General features: G+C 38.7%; 1 long non-coding RNA gene across 1 annotated transcript; it reads left to right on the forward strand.

Annotated features, from left to right (window-relative positions):
* Positions 1–1,412: 1,412 nt before the first annotated feature.
* Positions 1,413–11,751, forward strand: LOC129498387 (uncharacterized). Its single transcript, XR_008662118.1, has 3 exons — positions 1,413–1,478; positions 5,257–5,374; positions 11,651–11,751. It is a non-coding gene; the product is annotated as an uncharacterized LOC129498387 (long non-coding RNA).
* The last annotated feature ends 4,323 nt before the right edge of the window (positions 11,752–16,074 follow it).

Genomic DNA, 16,074 nt, shown 5'->3' on the forward strand with positions numbered 1-16,074 from the left:
TACTTCCTCCTTCCCCATCCCCCTGGGTGATCCCCTGGTCTGCCACCAGAGACCCCCTTATTCTCTGATGTTTTCTCTTAATAGTTTTCCATTACCAACCTCCACTTTGCTTCTTAGCTCTAAATTCCCACTTTTCCTTGTATTTAGAGTTGAGCCCCATTGCAGTGATCCGTACTAATATTGTGATAATCTCCTCCCTTGGATATAGTTTGCCTTACTGTCTTTAACAAGGGTCCTGATAATTTTTTCTTTAACAGAGGAAGGAAGGAGGAAAGAGAGAAGAAGGATGAAAGAGGGGAAGGAAGGAGCAGAAGTAGGAGATGGAAGGAGGGATAGAAGAATTTAAACTTCAAAATAAAGTGAGTAGTTCATTTCTGAATATTTGTACCAAAAAAAAAAGAAGCTAAATGCACCACGAAAGATATTTTTGTAATAAAATAAAAGTTATGCTCTATCTGGGAAATTCTTCTTTTGTCTTGCTAAGACCACCAAGGAATATAAAATCCCTCCCACACTTCTTTTCAAAGGTATTTACATATGAGTCATAATTCCTACCAATCCCAAACTACATAGATCTGCATGCCAGCAATTAGATGTTTATAGGGCTAGAGGGGAAGAATGGCAGCTGCTGAACTGCAGTGGAAACAGAAAACCTCTGGTTAGTAGCAGAGGGGTTGGGAACCTAGGAAGCTCTTTCTGGAAGCAACTTTCTGGTGTCGATCATCAGGGACAAAGAAAGGGATAATGCAGAAATGGGATGATTAAATAAAGGTGAAGCTCCCCAGGCTTAGAATGGAGGATCCTCCAAACTCTGAGGTTTACTTTGGTGCCGAGAGAGATGTAGCAGAAGTGGGAAAGGGGCCAAGACAGAGGACATCTGGCCCAGAGGGTTCCAGGAGTTCAAACAACCCCTGAGCGATGGCAATGTTATCTATCACAGTGATTCTCAACCTTGACAGCCCTTAACGATTACACGAGATCTCTTAAAAACTACAGTGCCTGGACCCCAGACCATTGAAATAGGGATTTCTGCAGATGGGGCAGTAGCATTAGGATTTTTAATAAGCTCTCCAAGTGATTCCACAGACACAGGTGGTTAAAATTCCTTTCGTCTGCATCATTTGCAAAGCCCTTCCAATGTGTTGGCTTACTGAACGTGGTTTATACCCAAAGGTAAAAACCGAAGCTCAACAACAGAAGGGAACTCGCCACGGGTCATACAGACGACGGTAAGATTCTAACTTGTGCCTTCAGACTTCAAGTTCAATACGCACGGCTTAGGGAACTGCTTCTGGGGAATATCTTGATGAGGAAAAATTGATATTGAGTGATTCCACTCTCCCTTTTGACATCCCTTCTTAATTAAGACTTTTCTCCCACGCATTTCCTTTCTACTCTTCTCATCCTCAGGTGCCCATTCCTCTTCTCTTGCCTGCTGGGATGTGCTGACCAGTGGCTAACCACTCAGCGGTAATCAGGTATGTGGGCAGCCTCCCTGCGGGAGAATGTTCTCTTGAGAAAAACATTGGCAAATGAGGTAAAATGCAAACAGTTAGTTAACCAGACTGAACAGTATAGGGAGTTTCTTGTGCTATTCTTGAAACTTTCCCATAAGTTGAAAATATCAAGATAAAAGGTTACAAGAAGAGGAAGAGGAGGAGGAGAAAGAGAAGGAGGAAGGCGAGGAAGACACTGGCAGCATTTAGTATAGATTCGATGGCCGTGATGAGGAATCATGGCCCAAAGGCTTGAAGGGCTGAGTCTTCTCTGTTGTGAGACCTTGGCCAAATTACCCCCTGTCCTAGGATTTTATTTTCCTATTGGGACATGAGAGGGCTGGAGTAGAGTTTCCTTGTTCTGCTTATTCATTGCTACATAACCAATCTCCCCAAATCTTAGTGGCTTAAACCACAAATTTATTATAACATTTAGTTGTTCTTTGGACTGACGAGGCTCTGCTGGGTGATTCTCACTTATGGGGCTCTCAAGGGGTTACAGATAAAAGTTGGGTTTGGCATTACCTGGCTTGAATGGGCGGCATCCCAGGTGGTTCACTCACATGGCTCGCAGTTGATCTTGGTTATTGGCTAGGAGCCTGGAGGGGGCTGTTGACCCCAAATGCCTACAGTGTAGCTATCTTGTTAAATAAAAACAATGATCTTCTTCTCAAATATAGCAGACATATTTTTCTAAGGCTGTGGGTTTTTCATAAGCTAGGAGTTTTACATTCATGTGAATGATTAGCATTGCTGTTATTTGCATTCTGCTGACTACTGGCTGTCCCAGCCTCGCTAACTGCCATCTGGTCGCAAGTCTGGTTGCTTCTCCTGACTGCTCTCTGTCTATTGGTAATCTTTTGTTCCCACTCATTCACCAAAGATGCAGCTATCTAGGAATCCCAGCATAAACTGTAAAGAAAAAATACTCAAAAAATTGTGTGGGCTTTGTATTTGTAAAAACTGTGATTATTCGTGAACATTGGTCACTACAACAGGGTTGGTGGGGCAATTTCATTCCCAAACACGTTGTTTCTCACACTGTCCCACATTGTGGTGGGTGAGGAAAATGCACTGTGTCTTAGCATGCCCAGAAACCTTTTAAAATTGTGGAGAAATCCACAGGCAGAGAGCTCATGGCTTATTTGAGAAATTTTGCTTCTGTTTTTTAGTATGCTTGTGCCCTTGTTTTCATCAAAATTACACATTTACATTTAGAGTTGATGACTTCACAAATTTGTTTCAGAAAGGAGTGGTCCCCTGTTGCCTGCCCTCTAGAGGCCCCTCCCCAGACGCAACCACTATCAACGATTTCAGCTACATTTGTTTTTGTTTTGTTTTGTTTTGTTCCAGATATTGCTTCTTCTTGATTTTTCAATACCTCCTCTTCCATGATTACATATATGTATCAGTCCAGCCCAAGTCTTCTCATGACAGTTACATCTGATTTGGGCCAGGCCAGTGTTCTGAGTTTAAACATTCTTCCCAGCTAAATCCTGCAGTATTCACCCATCACTTTTCCTTTCTAAAGAACTTTTTGTTTTCTTTTTTTCTCTTTTCCTTTTTAAGATTTATTTATTGATTTCAGGAAGAGAGAGAGAGAGAGAGAGAGAAAGAGAGAGAGGAGGGGTAGAGGGAGAAAGATTCTCAAGTAGACTCCACACTGAGCAGGGAGCCCAACATGAGGCTCAATCTCATGACCCTGAGATCATGACCTGAACCAAAACCAAGAGTCGGACACTCAACCGACTGAGCAACCCTGGCACCCTAACTTTTTATTTTCTTTAGGGCTAATAATGGTCTTGTATTTTTTTTAAATTTGCTTATTTTTCTATGTAGATAACACCAATTCATCCAAACTTCTGCCAACTGTTATACTCTCATCTTAAAATGTTCAAAGACATCAGTTATTCCATCAATTATATATTTTTGAAGAATTCCTTCCTAGTTCCTTCTGTTGTGCTCCAACCTGCTGATTTTATTTTATTTATTTTTATTTTTTATTGGTGTTCAATTTGTCAACACATAGAATAACACCCAGTGCTCATCCCATCAAGTGCCCCCCTCAGTGCCTGTCACCCAGTCACCCTCACCCCCCGCCCACCTCCCCTTCCACTACCCCTTGTTCATTTCCCAGAGTTAGGAGTCTCTCATGTTCTGTCTCCCTTTCTGATATTTCCCACTCATTTTTCTCCTTTCCCCTTTATTCCCTTTCACTATTTTTTATATTCCCCAAATGAATAAGACCATATAATGTTTGTCCTTCTCCGATTGACTTACTTCACTCAGCATAATACCCTCCAGTTCTACCCACGTCGAAGCAAATGGTGGGTATTCATCTTTTCTAATGGCTGAGGAATATTCCACTGTATACATAAACCACATCTTCTTTATCCATTCATCTGTCGATGACACCGAGGGTCCTTCCACAGGTTGGCTATTGTGGACATTGCTGCTAGAAACATCGGGGTGCAGAACCTGCTGATTTTAATAGCACTGTAGGATCTGCTTTTTCAGTCATCACTAAGACTTCTTTCCTGCCTTTTTTATGTTGGATCTTCTATTTCTGTAGCCCTATCTTCTTTTTGTTTTTTGTTTTCTACCTTATTAAAAGGACGTGCATTCTTTGGCAGAGCAGAGCTGCTCTCTGAAAAAGAGTGTCCGGGAAGTAGAATTCTGAGAACTTACATCTCTGAAGATGTCTTTATTTTATTCTCCTACCTGACTGACAGTTTGGTTAAGTATGATATTCTAACTTAGGAATCACTCCATTGAGAATTTTGAGGGCTTCCTTACATGGTCTTCTAGCTTCTAATGTGACTATTGACAAGACCCTGAAATTTTTCCAATTTGTGGCTCTTTGTGTGTTATTGTAATTTTTCTTCCCTCTCCTCTGCTCCCCTTCTCCTCTATTTTTTCTTCCTCTTCTTCCTCTCTGTCTCCCTACCTCCTTCCTTCTTTCCTTCTCCCTCCATTAAAATATTTGTCTTCATTGCCCTGGGTATTTGGCAGGTCCTCACAATCTGGAAGCTGATGTCATTCACTTCTGGGAATTTTTCCTGACCTATTTGGTTGGTATTTTTTTCCCTCCCATTTCCTTGCTTCTCTTCCTTTTGGAAAACCCTACTATTGAAAAAAAAAAAAAGGAAACTCTACAATTTAGACATTGGACCTCAAGGACCGATCCTTTTATTTTCTCATCTTTCTTTCCTATTTTTCTGTATGTCTTTTTGTTCTATCTTAGAGTATACATCTTCATCCTTAATTTCTATTTCTATTGAATTTTTATTTATCTGCTGTTATACTTTCAATTTCTAGGTTTTCCGTCATCTCTTAGTATACTTTTCTTTTTAAGGATTTTATTTACTTATTTTTGAGAGACAAAGAAAGAGCATGAGCAGGGGAGGGGTGGAATGCAAGGGAGAAGTAGACTCCTCTACTGAGCAGGGAGCCAGACATGGGGCTCCATCCCAGGACCCTGAAATCATGACCTGAGCAGAAGGTAGATGCTTAATTGACTGAGCCATCTAAGTGCCCTACTTAATATGCTTTTTGAAAGTACCCTCTTCTTTTCTCATAGATGCAATATAGTGTCTCGATGCTCTGAAGTATGTATGTGTAAATGTATTATATACATCTGTGTGTGTGTGTGTGTGTGTGTGTGTGTCTGTATTTTTTCCCCTTCAGGGTGTCTTGTCCCTAAACGCTATCTGTCTTCTCTAAGGTACCTATTGTGTGTGTTTTATTATCTGTATTTCAGGTTAGAGATGGATGGTCATCCTTTGGGCACCATACAAACAAGCAAGTCTAGGTTACAAGAAAAGTTTATTGGAAGCTCTGGGCTCATCGGTGTGACTTTTTGCTTACAGGCTTTAATGGTAAGTTTAAGCCATTTTTTTTTAACAGTATCTATACATTTTTCCCCTTAGGTTGATCATATTTCAGGGGAAGAATCCTCCAGCGTTACACTGAAGGACACTGTGTTTCCCTGGAGCTGGCATTCTTAGAGCTCTGTTGGCAGAGCTGGCTGCAGATGTCACCATTTAGGATACATACATTTTCTTACTATTCCTGTTTTCAGAATGATACCCTACTCTCAACTGTGTCTAGTATTCTCTAGTCCAGGGTGCACCTATTGTATCCTATGCAGAAAATACATCTCCAGATTTCTACCAAAGCGGGGATGGGTATTTGTCTGGCTATAAGGGGTAGGGAGGGGATCTAGAGATCTAACTGAGTCATAAACAGACTTTTAGGTAAGCTTGTTCATCCTCAAGTCCTGGGGTACTTGATGTGAATTCATACATTGTTGAGAGTTTCTGCATATAAACAGGTTATTTTTCAACTTTTACCAGTGTTGGTTTAAGGTTTAGCTTTTTCTGGGCTACTAAATTAGTCAGCACACATTCATTTGCATTTCACTTTCTAAAATTTTTTTGCTTACAGCTTTGTCTTTTTTCACTTTTTCCACTCTTGTGGATGTCTGCCTTTTAAAATATATCACTTTACTGTTGTTTAAATGGGTTTTGAGAGTAGAGCAAAACAACATAAAGGTTTCCAACCCACCGTTTTTATCCAATGTCCTTTGAGGACAAAATCTTGAATTAGGAAGATTGAGGGAAAGAACAGAAAGATTCAGATCACAATATTTCCTCAGACACAGATATTGAATTTTGAGATCAAATCCATATTTAAGTTTGCTTTCCCAGTTTGTAAACCTTGCAGAAATATCAGGGACATCACATTATTATCAATGGTGCCCCGCTCAATGACAATAGCTACCATTCGCTGAATGGTTACTCCATGCTACTGACAAGCCAAGCACTTTATAAATGTTATCCCATTTAATCCTCATACCAACCGCATAAGGAAGGTAAGTTTTATTATTTGCGTTTTAAAAGTGAGGAAAATAATGTTTGGAGAAATTAAATAACTTGCCCAAGGTCATAAAGCCATAATTTGAAGGAATCAGAATTCAAGCACAGGTCTGTCCAGTGTACAGCTGCTGGATTATGCAGCTTCTGCTGGTTGCAGGCTTCTGCTGTCTTGGCTGACACAGCCTCCTGCTACCACGTGACCTCCCCAGCCCAACCACAATTGCTGCATTCCCTACACAACATCAATTTCACAGAATGCCTTTAATAAGTGTATAAGTATATAAATTTCAAAATGTTAATGCACAGAGATCATATGTTTAAGAAAGCTTACTAGAATTTTAAGGGACGGACAAGGGAAGGAAGATATCTTTAAGGAGAACCCAGTCTGTTTACAGAAATAGAAACAACCTGGTCTTGGTGCTTTTCTATTCTTTAAATATATTAGCTCTTTTTTTTTTAATGGTAATTGGCTTTCCAAGATGGTTCTATCTCTACTGGAGTAAAATTTGATAAGTCATAATTTCTAAAAAATTATTTCATCACAGTTTTGAAATGTTTTTGCATAGATTTACAAATTAATCTCATAGTTTAAAAACATCTTGCTTTTTAAAATTATTTTTAATCATTTCTAACATTATATATTTATAATTTACTCTTTTGTGTAACATTGGCTTAGCCAATGGTTTAAACATTTTATTTTTTTCCCACAGAGCCAGTTTTTACCTTTATTTATTATTTTTACTGGTTTTCCATTTTCTGTCATTGATTTCTGCTTTGACCCATATTACTTTTTCTTTTGGGTTACTTATTCTTTTTCTAAACTCTTGATTATTTAATTCATGTGTTTCATTAGTTTTTATTTAAATGGTCATTTAACACTATACAATTTCCTTTGGTAGGTGCTTCAGCTGTTTTTCATGGATTCTGATTTGTGATATGGTCACTTCAGTTCTTTTTCAAGGAATTCTGCGATTTTGTTTTGTATCGTTTCTTTGAACCAAGATTTATTTGATAGCATTTTTAAAAAAAATCTAGGTAGAAGATTCTTATTTTTTTTAATAAATTTATTTTTTATTGGTGTTCAATTTGCCAACATACAGAATAACACCCAGTGCTCATCCCATCAAGTGCCCTCCTCAGTGCCCGTCACCCATTCTCCCCCACCCCCCGCCCTCCTCCCCTTCCACCACCCCTAGTTCGTTTCCCAGAGTTAGGAGTCTTTATGTTCTGTCTCCCTTTCTGATATTTCCCACACATTTCTTCTCCCTTCCCTTCTATTCCCTTTCACTATTATTTATATTCCCCAAATGAATGAGAACATATAATGTTTGTCCTTCTCCGACTGACTTGCTTCACTCAGCATAATACCCTCCAGTTTCATCCACGTTGAAGCAAATGGTGGGTATTTGTCATTTCTAATGGCTGAGGAATATTCCATTGTGTACATAGACCACAGCTTCTTTATCCATTCATCTTTCGATGGGCACCGAGGGTCCTTCCACAGTTTGACTATTGTGGACATTGCTGCTAGAAACATCCGGGTGCAGGTGTCCCGGCGTTTCATTGCATCTGAATCTTTGGGGTAAATCCCCAGCAGTGCAATTGCTGGGTCGTAGGGCAGGTCTATTTTTAACTCTTTGAGGAACATCCACACAGTTTTCCAGAGTGGCTGCACCAGTTCACATTCCCACCAACAGTGCAAGAGGGTTCCCCTTTCTCCGCATCCTCTCCAACATTTGTGGTTTCCTGCCTTGTTAATTTTCCCCATTCTCACTGGTGTGAGGTGGTATCTCATTGTGGTTTTGATTTGTATTTCCCTGATGGCAAGTAATGCAGAGCATTTTCTCATGTGCATGTTGGCCATGTCTATGTCTTCCTCTGTGAGATTTCTCTTCATGTCTTTTGCCCATTTCATGATTGGATTGTTTGTTTCTTTGGTGTTGAGTTTAATAAGTTCTTTATAGATTTTGGAAACTAGCCCTTTATCTGATACGTCATTTGCAAATATCTTCTCCCATTCTGTAGGTTGTCTTTTAGTTTTGTTGACTGTATCCTTTGCTGTGCAAAAGCTTCTTATCTTGATGAAGTCCCAATAGTTCATTTTTGTTTTTGTTTCTTTTGCCTTCGTGGGTGTATCTTGCAAGAAGTTACTGTGGCCAAGTTCAAAAAGGGTGTTGCGTGTGTTCTCCTCTAGGATTTTGATGGAATCTTGGCTCACATTTAGATTTTTCATCCATTTTGAGTTTATCTTTGTGTATGGTGCAAGAGAGTGGTCTAGTTTCATTCTTCTGCATGTGGATGTCCAATTTTCCCAGCACCATTTATTGAAGAGACTGTCTTTCTTCCAGTGGAGAGTCTTTCCTCCTTTATCGAATTAGTTGACCATAAAGTTCAGGGTCCATTTCTGGGTTCTCTATTCTGTTCCATTGATCTGTGTGTCTGTTTTTGTGCCAGTACCACACTGTCTTGATGACCACAGCTTTGTAGTACAACCTGAAATCTGGCATTGTGATGCCCCCAGCTATGGTTTTCTTTTTTAAAATTCCCCTGGCTGTTTGGGGTCTTTTCTGATTCCACACAAATCTTAAAATGATTTGTTCTAAGTCTCTGAAGAAAGTCCATGGTATTTTGATAGGGATTGCATTAAACGTGTAAATTGCCCTGGGTAAGATTGACATTTTCACAATATTAATTCCACCAATCCATGAGCATGGAATATTTTTCCATCTCTTTGTGTCTTCCTCAATTTGTTTCAGAAGTGTTCTATAGTTTTTATGGTATAAATCCTTTACCTCTTTGGTTAGATTTATTCCTAGGTATCTTATGCTTTTCAGTGCAATTGTAAATGGGATTGACTCCTTAATTTCTCTTTCTTCAGTCTCATTGTTAGTGTATAGGAATGCCATTGATTTCTGGGCATTGATTTTGTATCCTGCCATGCTACCAAATTGCTGTATGAGTTCTAGCAATCTTGGGGTGGAGGCTTTTGGGTTTTCTATGTAGAGTATCATGTCATTGGCGAAGAGGTAGAGTTTGACTTCTTCTTTGCCAATTTGAAAGCCTTTAATGTCTTTTTGTTGTCTGATTGCTGAGGCTTGAACTTCCAGTACTATGTTGAATAGCAGTGGTGAGAGTGGACATCCCTGTCTTGTTCCTGATCTTAGGGGAAAGGCTCCCAGTGCTTCCCCTTTGAGAATGATATTTGCTGTGGGCTTTTCGTAGATGGCTTTTAAGATGTTGAGGAATGTTCCCTCTATTCCTACACTCTGAAGAGTTTGGATCAGGAATGGATGCTGTATTTTGTCAAATGCTTTCTCTGCATCTAATGAGTCTTATTTTTTATTTAATTTTTTATTTTTAATGTATTGTGATTAGAAAATTTTATGTATTTTTTCTTTCCTTTGAAATTTACCGAGGATTTATTTGTAACCTAAGATAGAGTCAATGTTCCTGATTTTCCTCCATGTCCTATATTTATTATATTTACAGCCTACAGACTTGACACATTTTTTTCTTTTCTTGTAGCTGATTTAGGTTATTAGGTTACCGTTTCTCTTTGTTTTGTGGATGTGTCCTCTTGACATAATTTCATTGCCGAAAGCCAGGGTTGGTAAAGAATGGCCAGTAGGCCAAATCCAACCCCCAACTACTTTTGTAAACAGTTTTATTAAAACATAACCACACCCCTCTGTTGGCTTAATGTCTGTGGCTGATTTTGCTCTCTACTGGCAAAACTGAATACTTGTATCACAGATTAGATGGCACATAAAACCAAAATTTTTATGATGTATATAAGATATTTATTATGTATTTTAGGTGACTATCTTTAGGCAATAAGTATGCCAATCCTTTTTTTTTTCCTATAGGTACATTATTTTGCTTATTCCTTTCATTCTTATAATAACTTAGGATGGAATTTGACTACATTCATTCTGTTGACTTATGCTACATCTTAGATGGCCTCCAGCATGTGCAATATAACTTTTTGGAGTGATGGAAATGTCCTGTGTTGTATAATGTTGTCACCACAAGTGACTAGTAAGAACTTGGAATATGGCCAGTATGACAGAGAGTTACATTTTACTTTTATTTAATTTTAGTTAATTAAAATCAAAATAGCCTGATGCGGCTAATGGCCACTGAATTGGAAATCATAGTACCATACTCTTAGAAAGAGGTCAGGAGGGGCTTCCTAGGTCCATAACACCTTTTTCTTTTGTTTTTAGGAAACGGGAAATTTGAGTAGAAAATTTCTTCATATTTTTTAAGATCTGCTGACTTTCCCCCTCTTCCATTCTATCTAAGCTTTCTCATTTCATCGTCCCCAATGTCCCTGTCCTGCTGGATGTGGATTCTACCCTCAGCAGTTTCGCCTCCATTCTGGGCTTTATCCTAGAAGGAGTATCTGGCTGGGTAATTTTGATAGCTTATAGGTCCCACACTATTCTGGTATATTTAAGCTTCCTGAGAGCTCCCTGTTTTAATTCATAAATCTGTGCCCACAAAACATCTTTCAGTGAAGCTTTCAGTGAGTGGTTATTAGCTATCTGAGGGTCCTCGGTTTTGTTATATTAGTCATTTGCTTGATCTCTATTATAAGGGGGTTTAACAAGAATTTAAAACTGTATCATCTTCCTCAAATTATCTTTTATGATACTTATATATGATATACTTTATCCACTTCTCCATGAGGGTCACTGACCTAGTCCTACCTTCTTCATTTATAAGAGGGAGAAATTGTAGCTTAGACAGGGAACATGGCTTGCCTCAGGTCACAGAGCCAGCAAATATAAAAAGCCAAAGCCAAAACTCATATTAACAGCCTTTCAGTCCAATATTTTTCTCTTATGCCCTACAATTAGAAGTTTTTTTGGGCAAAATCCTCAGACAGCCTATCTCTGAATATGGCCCAATAATTAGTTGTCTGTTCTGATAACTGTGCCCTTTCTATTCTCTCTCTGGCTTGATACTGCATCTCATTTGTGGAATATATTTGTTTGTAAGTCTAAGGTTGCTCGTGGAGATAAGGGAGAGGCAGACAGAGAGATGATTAACTAGGGCCAGTTCTGCATTTAAGGATTATGGAAAAAGGATGGTTTTAAGAGTTTGGGGGAATATTCTGGTCTTTTCCCCCTACTGGCCACATAACTGTTGGAAAAATGACTGATTCCTTCTTGTTTTTGGTGAGAAAGATGGATATGAAAGTGCCTCAGTTAGTACTTGACTTGTACATATTGTCTGATGACCATTATTTCCTCTTCCTTTTGATTTCCCCAGCTCCTCCAGTGTGAACTCAAGACAGTGTCTGCAAAGCTGCTATACTCCGTAATAAAGATGGGACAAAAAGTTTGAGCTTACCTCATGGCATATCTACTGGAATTTTGAGGTTAGCAAACTGGAGATATCAGGACAATCAGAAGGCTGAGGAAACTCAGTATCCCCTTTTCCCCAGTTTTCAATTCAAACATTTGGGTCAGGAGCTCTAGCCTCTTTCTAGTTAAGATCTAGAAAGATCTTAACTGTACAAGTGATAATGCCCTATTGGCCTCCAGGCTTGATCTCTATTATAAGGGGGATTAACAAGAATATAAAACTGTATCATCTTCCTCAAATTCTCTTTTATAATTCTTATATATGATATATTTTATCCACTTCTCCATGAGAGTCACTGACCTAGTCCTACCTTCTTCATTTAATAAGAGGGAGAAATTGTAGCTTAGACAGGGAACATGGCTTGCCTCAGGTCACAGAGCCAGCAAATATAAAACATTCCCTTTAGTGGCCTCAGTGCTTTAAAGGCCTCCTGGATATAAGGAGGCAACATCACCACTAGTCTCTGGAATATAGCCAAGTCCCTGAAAAGTATCATTCTTGGAAAAAGAAATGGAAATCAGAGGAAAAATCATGGTTGTACAGAGAAGATGCAAATAGCATAAGTATAGGAAAATCTGTCCATATCAAATTTTTTTCTCCCTGAAGTATACTCTCAATTATTTCTACAGTGTACACAACAAATTGATATTTGGATCTGTGCAGGCAGATACTTCAACCGGGGGTATGCGTCTTATTGGGAAGTCAGCTATCACTATGACAACAGGCTTCTTTTTTTTTCTGAACAAATATTATAATTAATTGTCACATGAAATCAGACACAGAAACTGACACCATTGTCAGACCCTCTAACCCTAGCCATTTAAGATTTCTTGGTGGCAGGAGGCACCAATGGGAGCTCTGGCAGAGTGGGTTTCTTAAAATCAAGGCAGGCAATTCAAGGATGAGAGTTTTAATGAGAAGCAACTTCTCACTAAGGCAACCCATCTCTAATTAGATGCTGCTTCACTTCCACACATGTAAGAGAAATCAGGCTCTGCAGAAGAAACCATGCTTACTGAGAGGTGGTTGACTCAGGAGCATATAATTTGTTTATTTCTCTAGGCATGAGGAACCATCAAAAGTCAGGTGCTACAAATTTGTATAGGACAACTTTGGTATAAGATGGGTATGTTGGTTTTATTTGATCTACGACTCTTCTGGAAAAGCAAAAGTAAGGTTGGAGACTACCTACACTCCTGATCTCACACCAGGCATCCTGTTCAACACTATCGCAAATCACTGTCCATTCAAACCTCACCTATAATTTAGGATGAGACAAAAGAAGACTGCAGTGAAGACTGAGAAGTACCCATTATGAATGTCATTTTAAAGACGGTGAAACTGTGGCTCACTGAAGAGGAGGAATGTTTTCCAGTTAGCAGCATATCCTTGATATCCATGACCATACCAAAGGAGTGGAGAGAAATAGATAGAATAATTAGGATTTTCCTGATTTATATTATTTCCACAAATCTACTATCACCTCTTGATCATTTCAGTGGTCTACACTGCAGTGGTGATAGTGGGAAAAAGTTGAGAATTTAGGAGGGAAGGAACCAGAGGCAGATTAGCCTCATGCAATGATAAGATGACTGAAGCCCCCTAGATCCACAGGGGTAATGCTGATGAAACACGCAGGTCAGGTGTTCCCACTCTTCCTTGTACAGAGGAAAATGCAGCCCTGCTGGTTGTGTTGCAAGAGTTACAGAATAAGTTATCAGCAGAGGGAGAAAGCAGGCCTCAAAAGCCAGAATGCTTTTCCACATAGCCTTCTGGGGCTGTTACACCAGGATTTCCCATGTAAACTCTCTGCCCAAAAGAATGTTTGACTGGATTTCCTCATAGTGAATTTCAAACGATATTTTAGGTATTTACGAGAAGTATTTAGTCAGAGATGCCTTCACTGCCCCTTTCCAACAATACAAGATAGACAGCCACTTAATCCATCTATACAAACTAATCTGTCTAACTTGACTGTAAAAACATAAGCATTCTATATCTCAATCAGAAGACAAAGTCACGATCATCATCAATTTCATCCTTTTTTCCAGTTTGTGCACTGATTATAGATCCTGTGATATTATATCCATTGTCCTTGTCAACTCTCAAGCCCATCAAATGCCTGCAAATAAACATTTGATCATACAAGGACCGTAATTTGCCTCTTCGCAAAATTCATTTCACTTTGATAAACTTCACAGATATTCACTGGGAATAAATGTTATTTTGTTTCCATAATGTCAGTCTCCTTTGCTCCTTTTCTCTTACTTTTAACCGGGAAAATGTGTAGCAATGACGTTAAGTTATTTTTCTTTAAATACATCTGATAAAGGGAGGAGTGGACAGAGAATAAGGAAGTTGCTTGTTATTCTTCCCCTATTCTTAGACATATTTTCTTCAATGGAAATGGAAGCTGAACTGGGAAACCATTATGGACATTAATTTGGCCCTGAGAAAGCTATTTAAATTTACTGAGTCTTACTTTTCAAATCTTTTTGTTGAGGATAATGAAACATACTTCCTGGTGGGACAGTTGATAGGATTAAATTAAATCACATTTCCTAAAAGGCATTGCAATATGTCAGATACATAGTAAGTATAAGTGTTTAATGTAGTGAAATGTGCTGAGTGACTAATAAGTGTCAGGCACTATGATAGGTGTAGTGAGGTTAGAAGAATTAATAATGACGTTCGGTCACTAACTAATAGCTACCATTCAGCCAACAAATCTCTTGGAGCACCCAACAACGTATCAGGTGCTATGGTAGGCAACAGACAGTCCCTGCCCTCAAGTTGCTCACAGTCTCATTTGAAGAGGCAGAAGTAAGGAAGCAATTATAACTTAGTGTGACTAGTACTACCAAAGGCTTAGGAACAGGGGAGGAGTACCTAATCCAGGCCTGAGATGTTGGAAGGGCTTCATTAAGGAGTAGGTAACAGATGACATGGAAGAAGAGGGACAGCATTTGAGGAAAACAGAATAATTTCAACAGAGTCCTGAAAGCAAAAGAGAACATGGAACATTCAAGGACTGTCAGTTGTGTAATGGGTGAAATAAAAGTTGAAGCAGCAAATGATGAAAGATGATGCTACAGCAATAGGCAAATCTGGATTATTAAAGATCATAAGAAGCTTAGGAGGCTTACTTAGAATTCAAAAGAATGAAAAGACATTAACCAGGGTAGTGGCGTTATCAGATTTGAGCTTTCAATTGTCACTCTGGCTTCAGTGTGAACAACAGATTGAATGGATGTGGAAAAGGAAAGCATATGAGGACAGAGCAGCAACCTGTCTATGAGAAAGAGCTAAACAAGTTGACACTCAGGATGGCCTCTGGAGGGGCATATGTATCTGCAGGACTCTGAAGGCAAAACCACCCAGATGCAGGTCATTAAGCTTTATTTTATTTAATAATATTATACTTGTAACCTATACTTATAACCTTACCTCAGGTTAAGTTACTAGGTCTGCAATATATCCTATATCTCATGGCAGAAATAATATGGAACCATTAAAATAAGACATAGATCAGTGGATCCAGTTGAGGAAACTATAAAATCATACAAAGAGAAGGGATCCAGACTGAAGGAGTCATTTTTACCTTAAGGATTTCCTTTAACATTTCTTGTGGTGTGGGTCGGCTGGTGACACATTCTCTCAGCTTCCATTAGTCTGAAATGTTTTTATTTTGTTTTCATTTCTGGGTGTAGAAGTCTAGGTTGACCACGTCTCTGCACGCCATTGTCTCCTGGCTTGCATCATTTCCAAAGAGAATATATCATCCTTATCTTCATTCCTTTCACTATCAAGTGTCTTTATTCTCTGATGGCTGGGATTTTTTTCTTTTTCTCTAGTGTTTACCAACTTGATAATGGTTTGCCATTGTGTGTGTGTGTGTGTGTGTGTGTTGTTCAATATTTATTCTGCTTGGAGTTTATCAAAACTCTTGGATCTGTGGGTTTACAGTTTTCATCAAATTTGGAAAAAGTCTTTTGCTTTTCTTTCTTCAAATATTTTTATCTGTCTTCATCTTTCTCTCCTCTCTCTGAAACTCCAATTTATGTATGTTAGATAACTTGATATTGTCCCACATTCACTGAAGCTCTGTTCACTTGTTTCTGTCTTTTTTTTTTCTATGTGCTATTCATTTTGGATAGCAACTTTTGCTGTGTTTTCAAGTTCACTATTTTTTTCTTCTGCACTAATCTGTTGTCAATTTCATTTAGTATATTTTTCATTTTTGATATATTTTTCAACTCTCCAAGTTCCATTTAGATATTTTTAATATCTTCCATTTTTCCTTACCATATTTGTTTTACTCTATATCT

Source organism: Nyctereutes procyonoides, unplaced genomic scaffold, assembly GCF_905146905.1.
Source record: "Nyctereutes procyonoides isolate TBG_1078 unplaced genomic scaffold, NYPRO_anot_genome, whole genome shotgun sequence".
Lineage (NCBI taxonomy): Eukaryota > Metazoa > Chordata > Mammalia > Carnivora > Canidae > Nyctereutes > Nyctereutes procyonoides.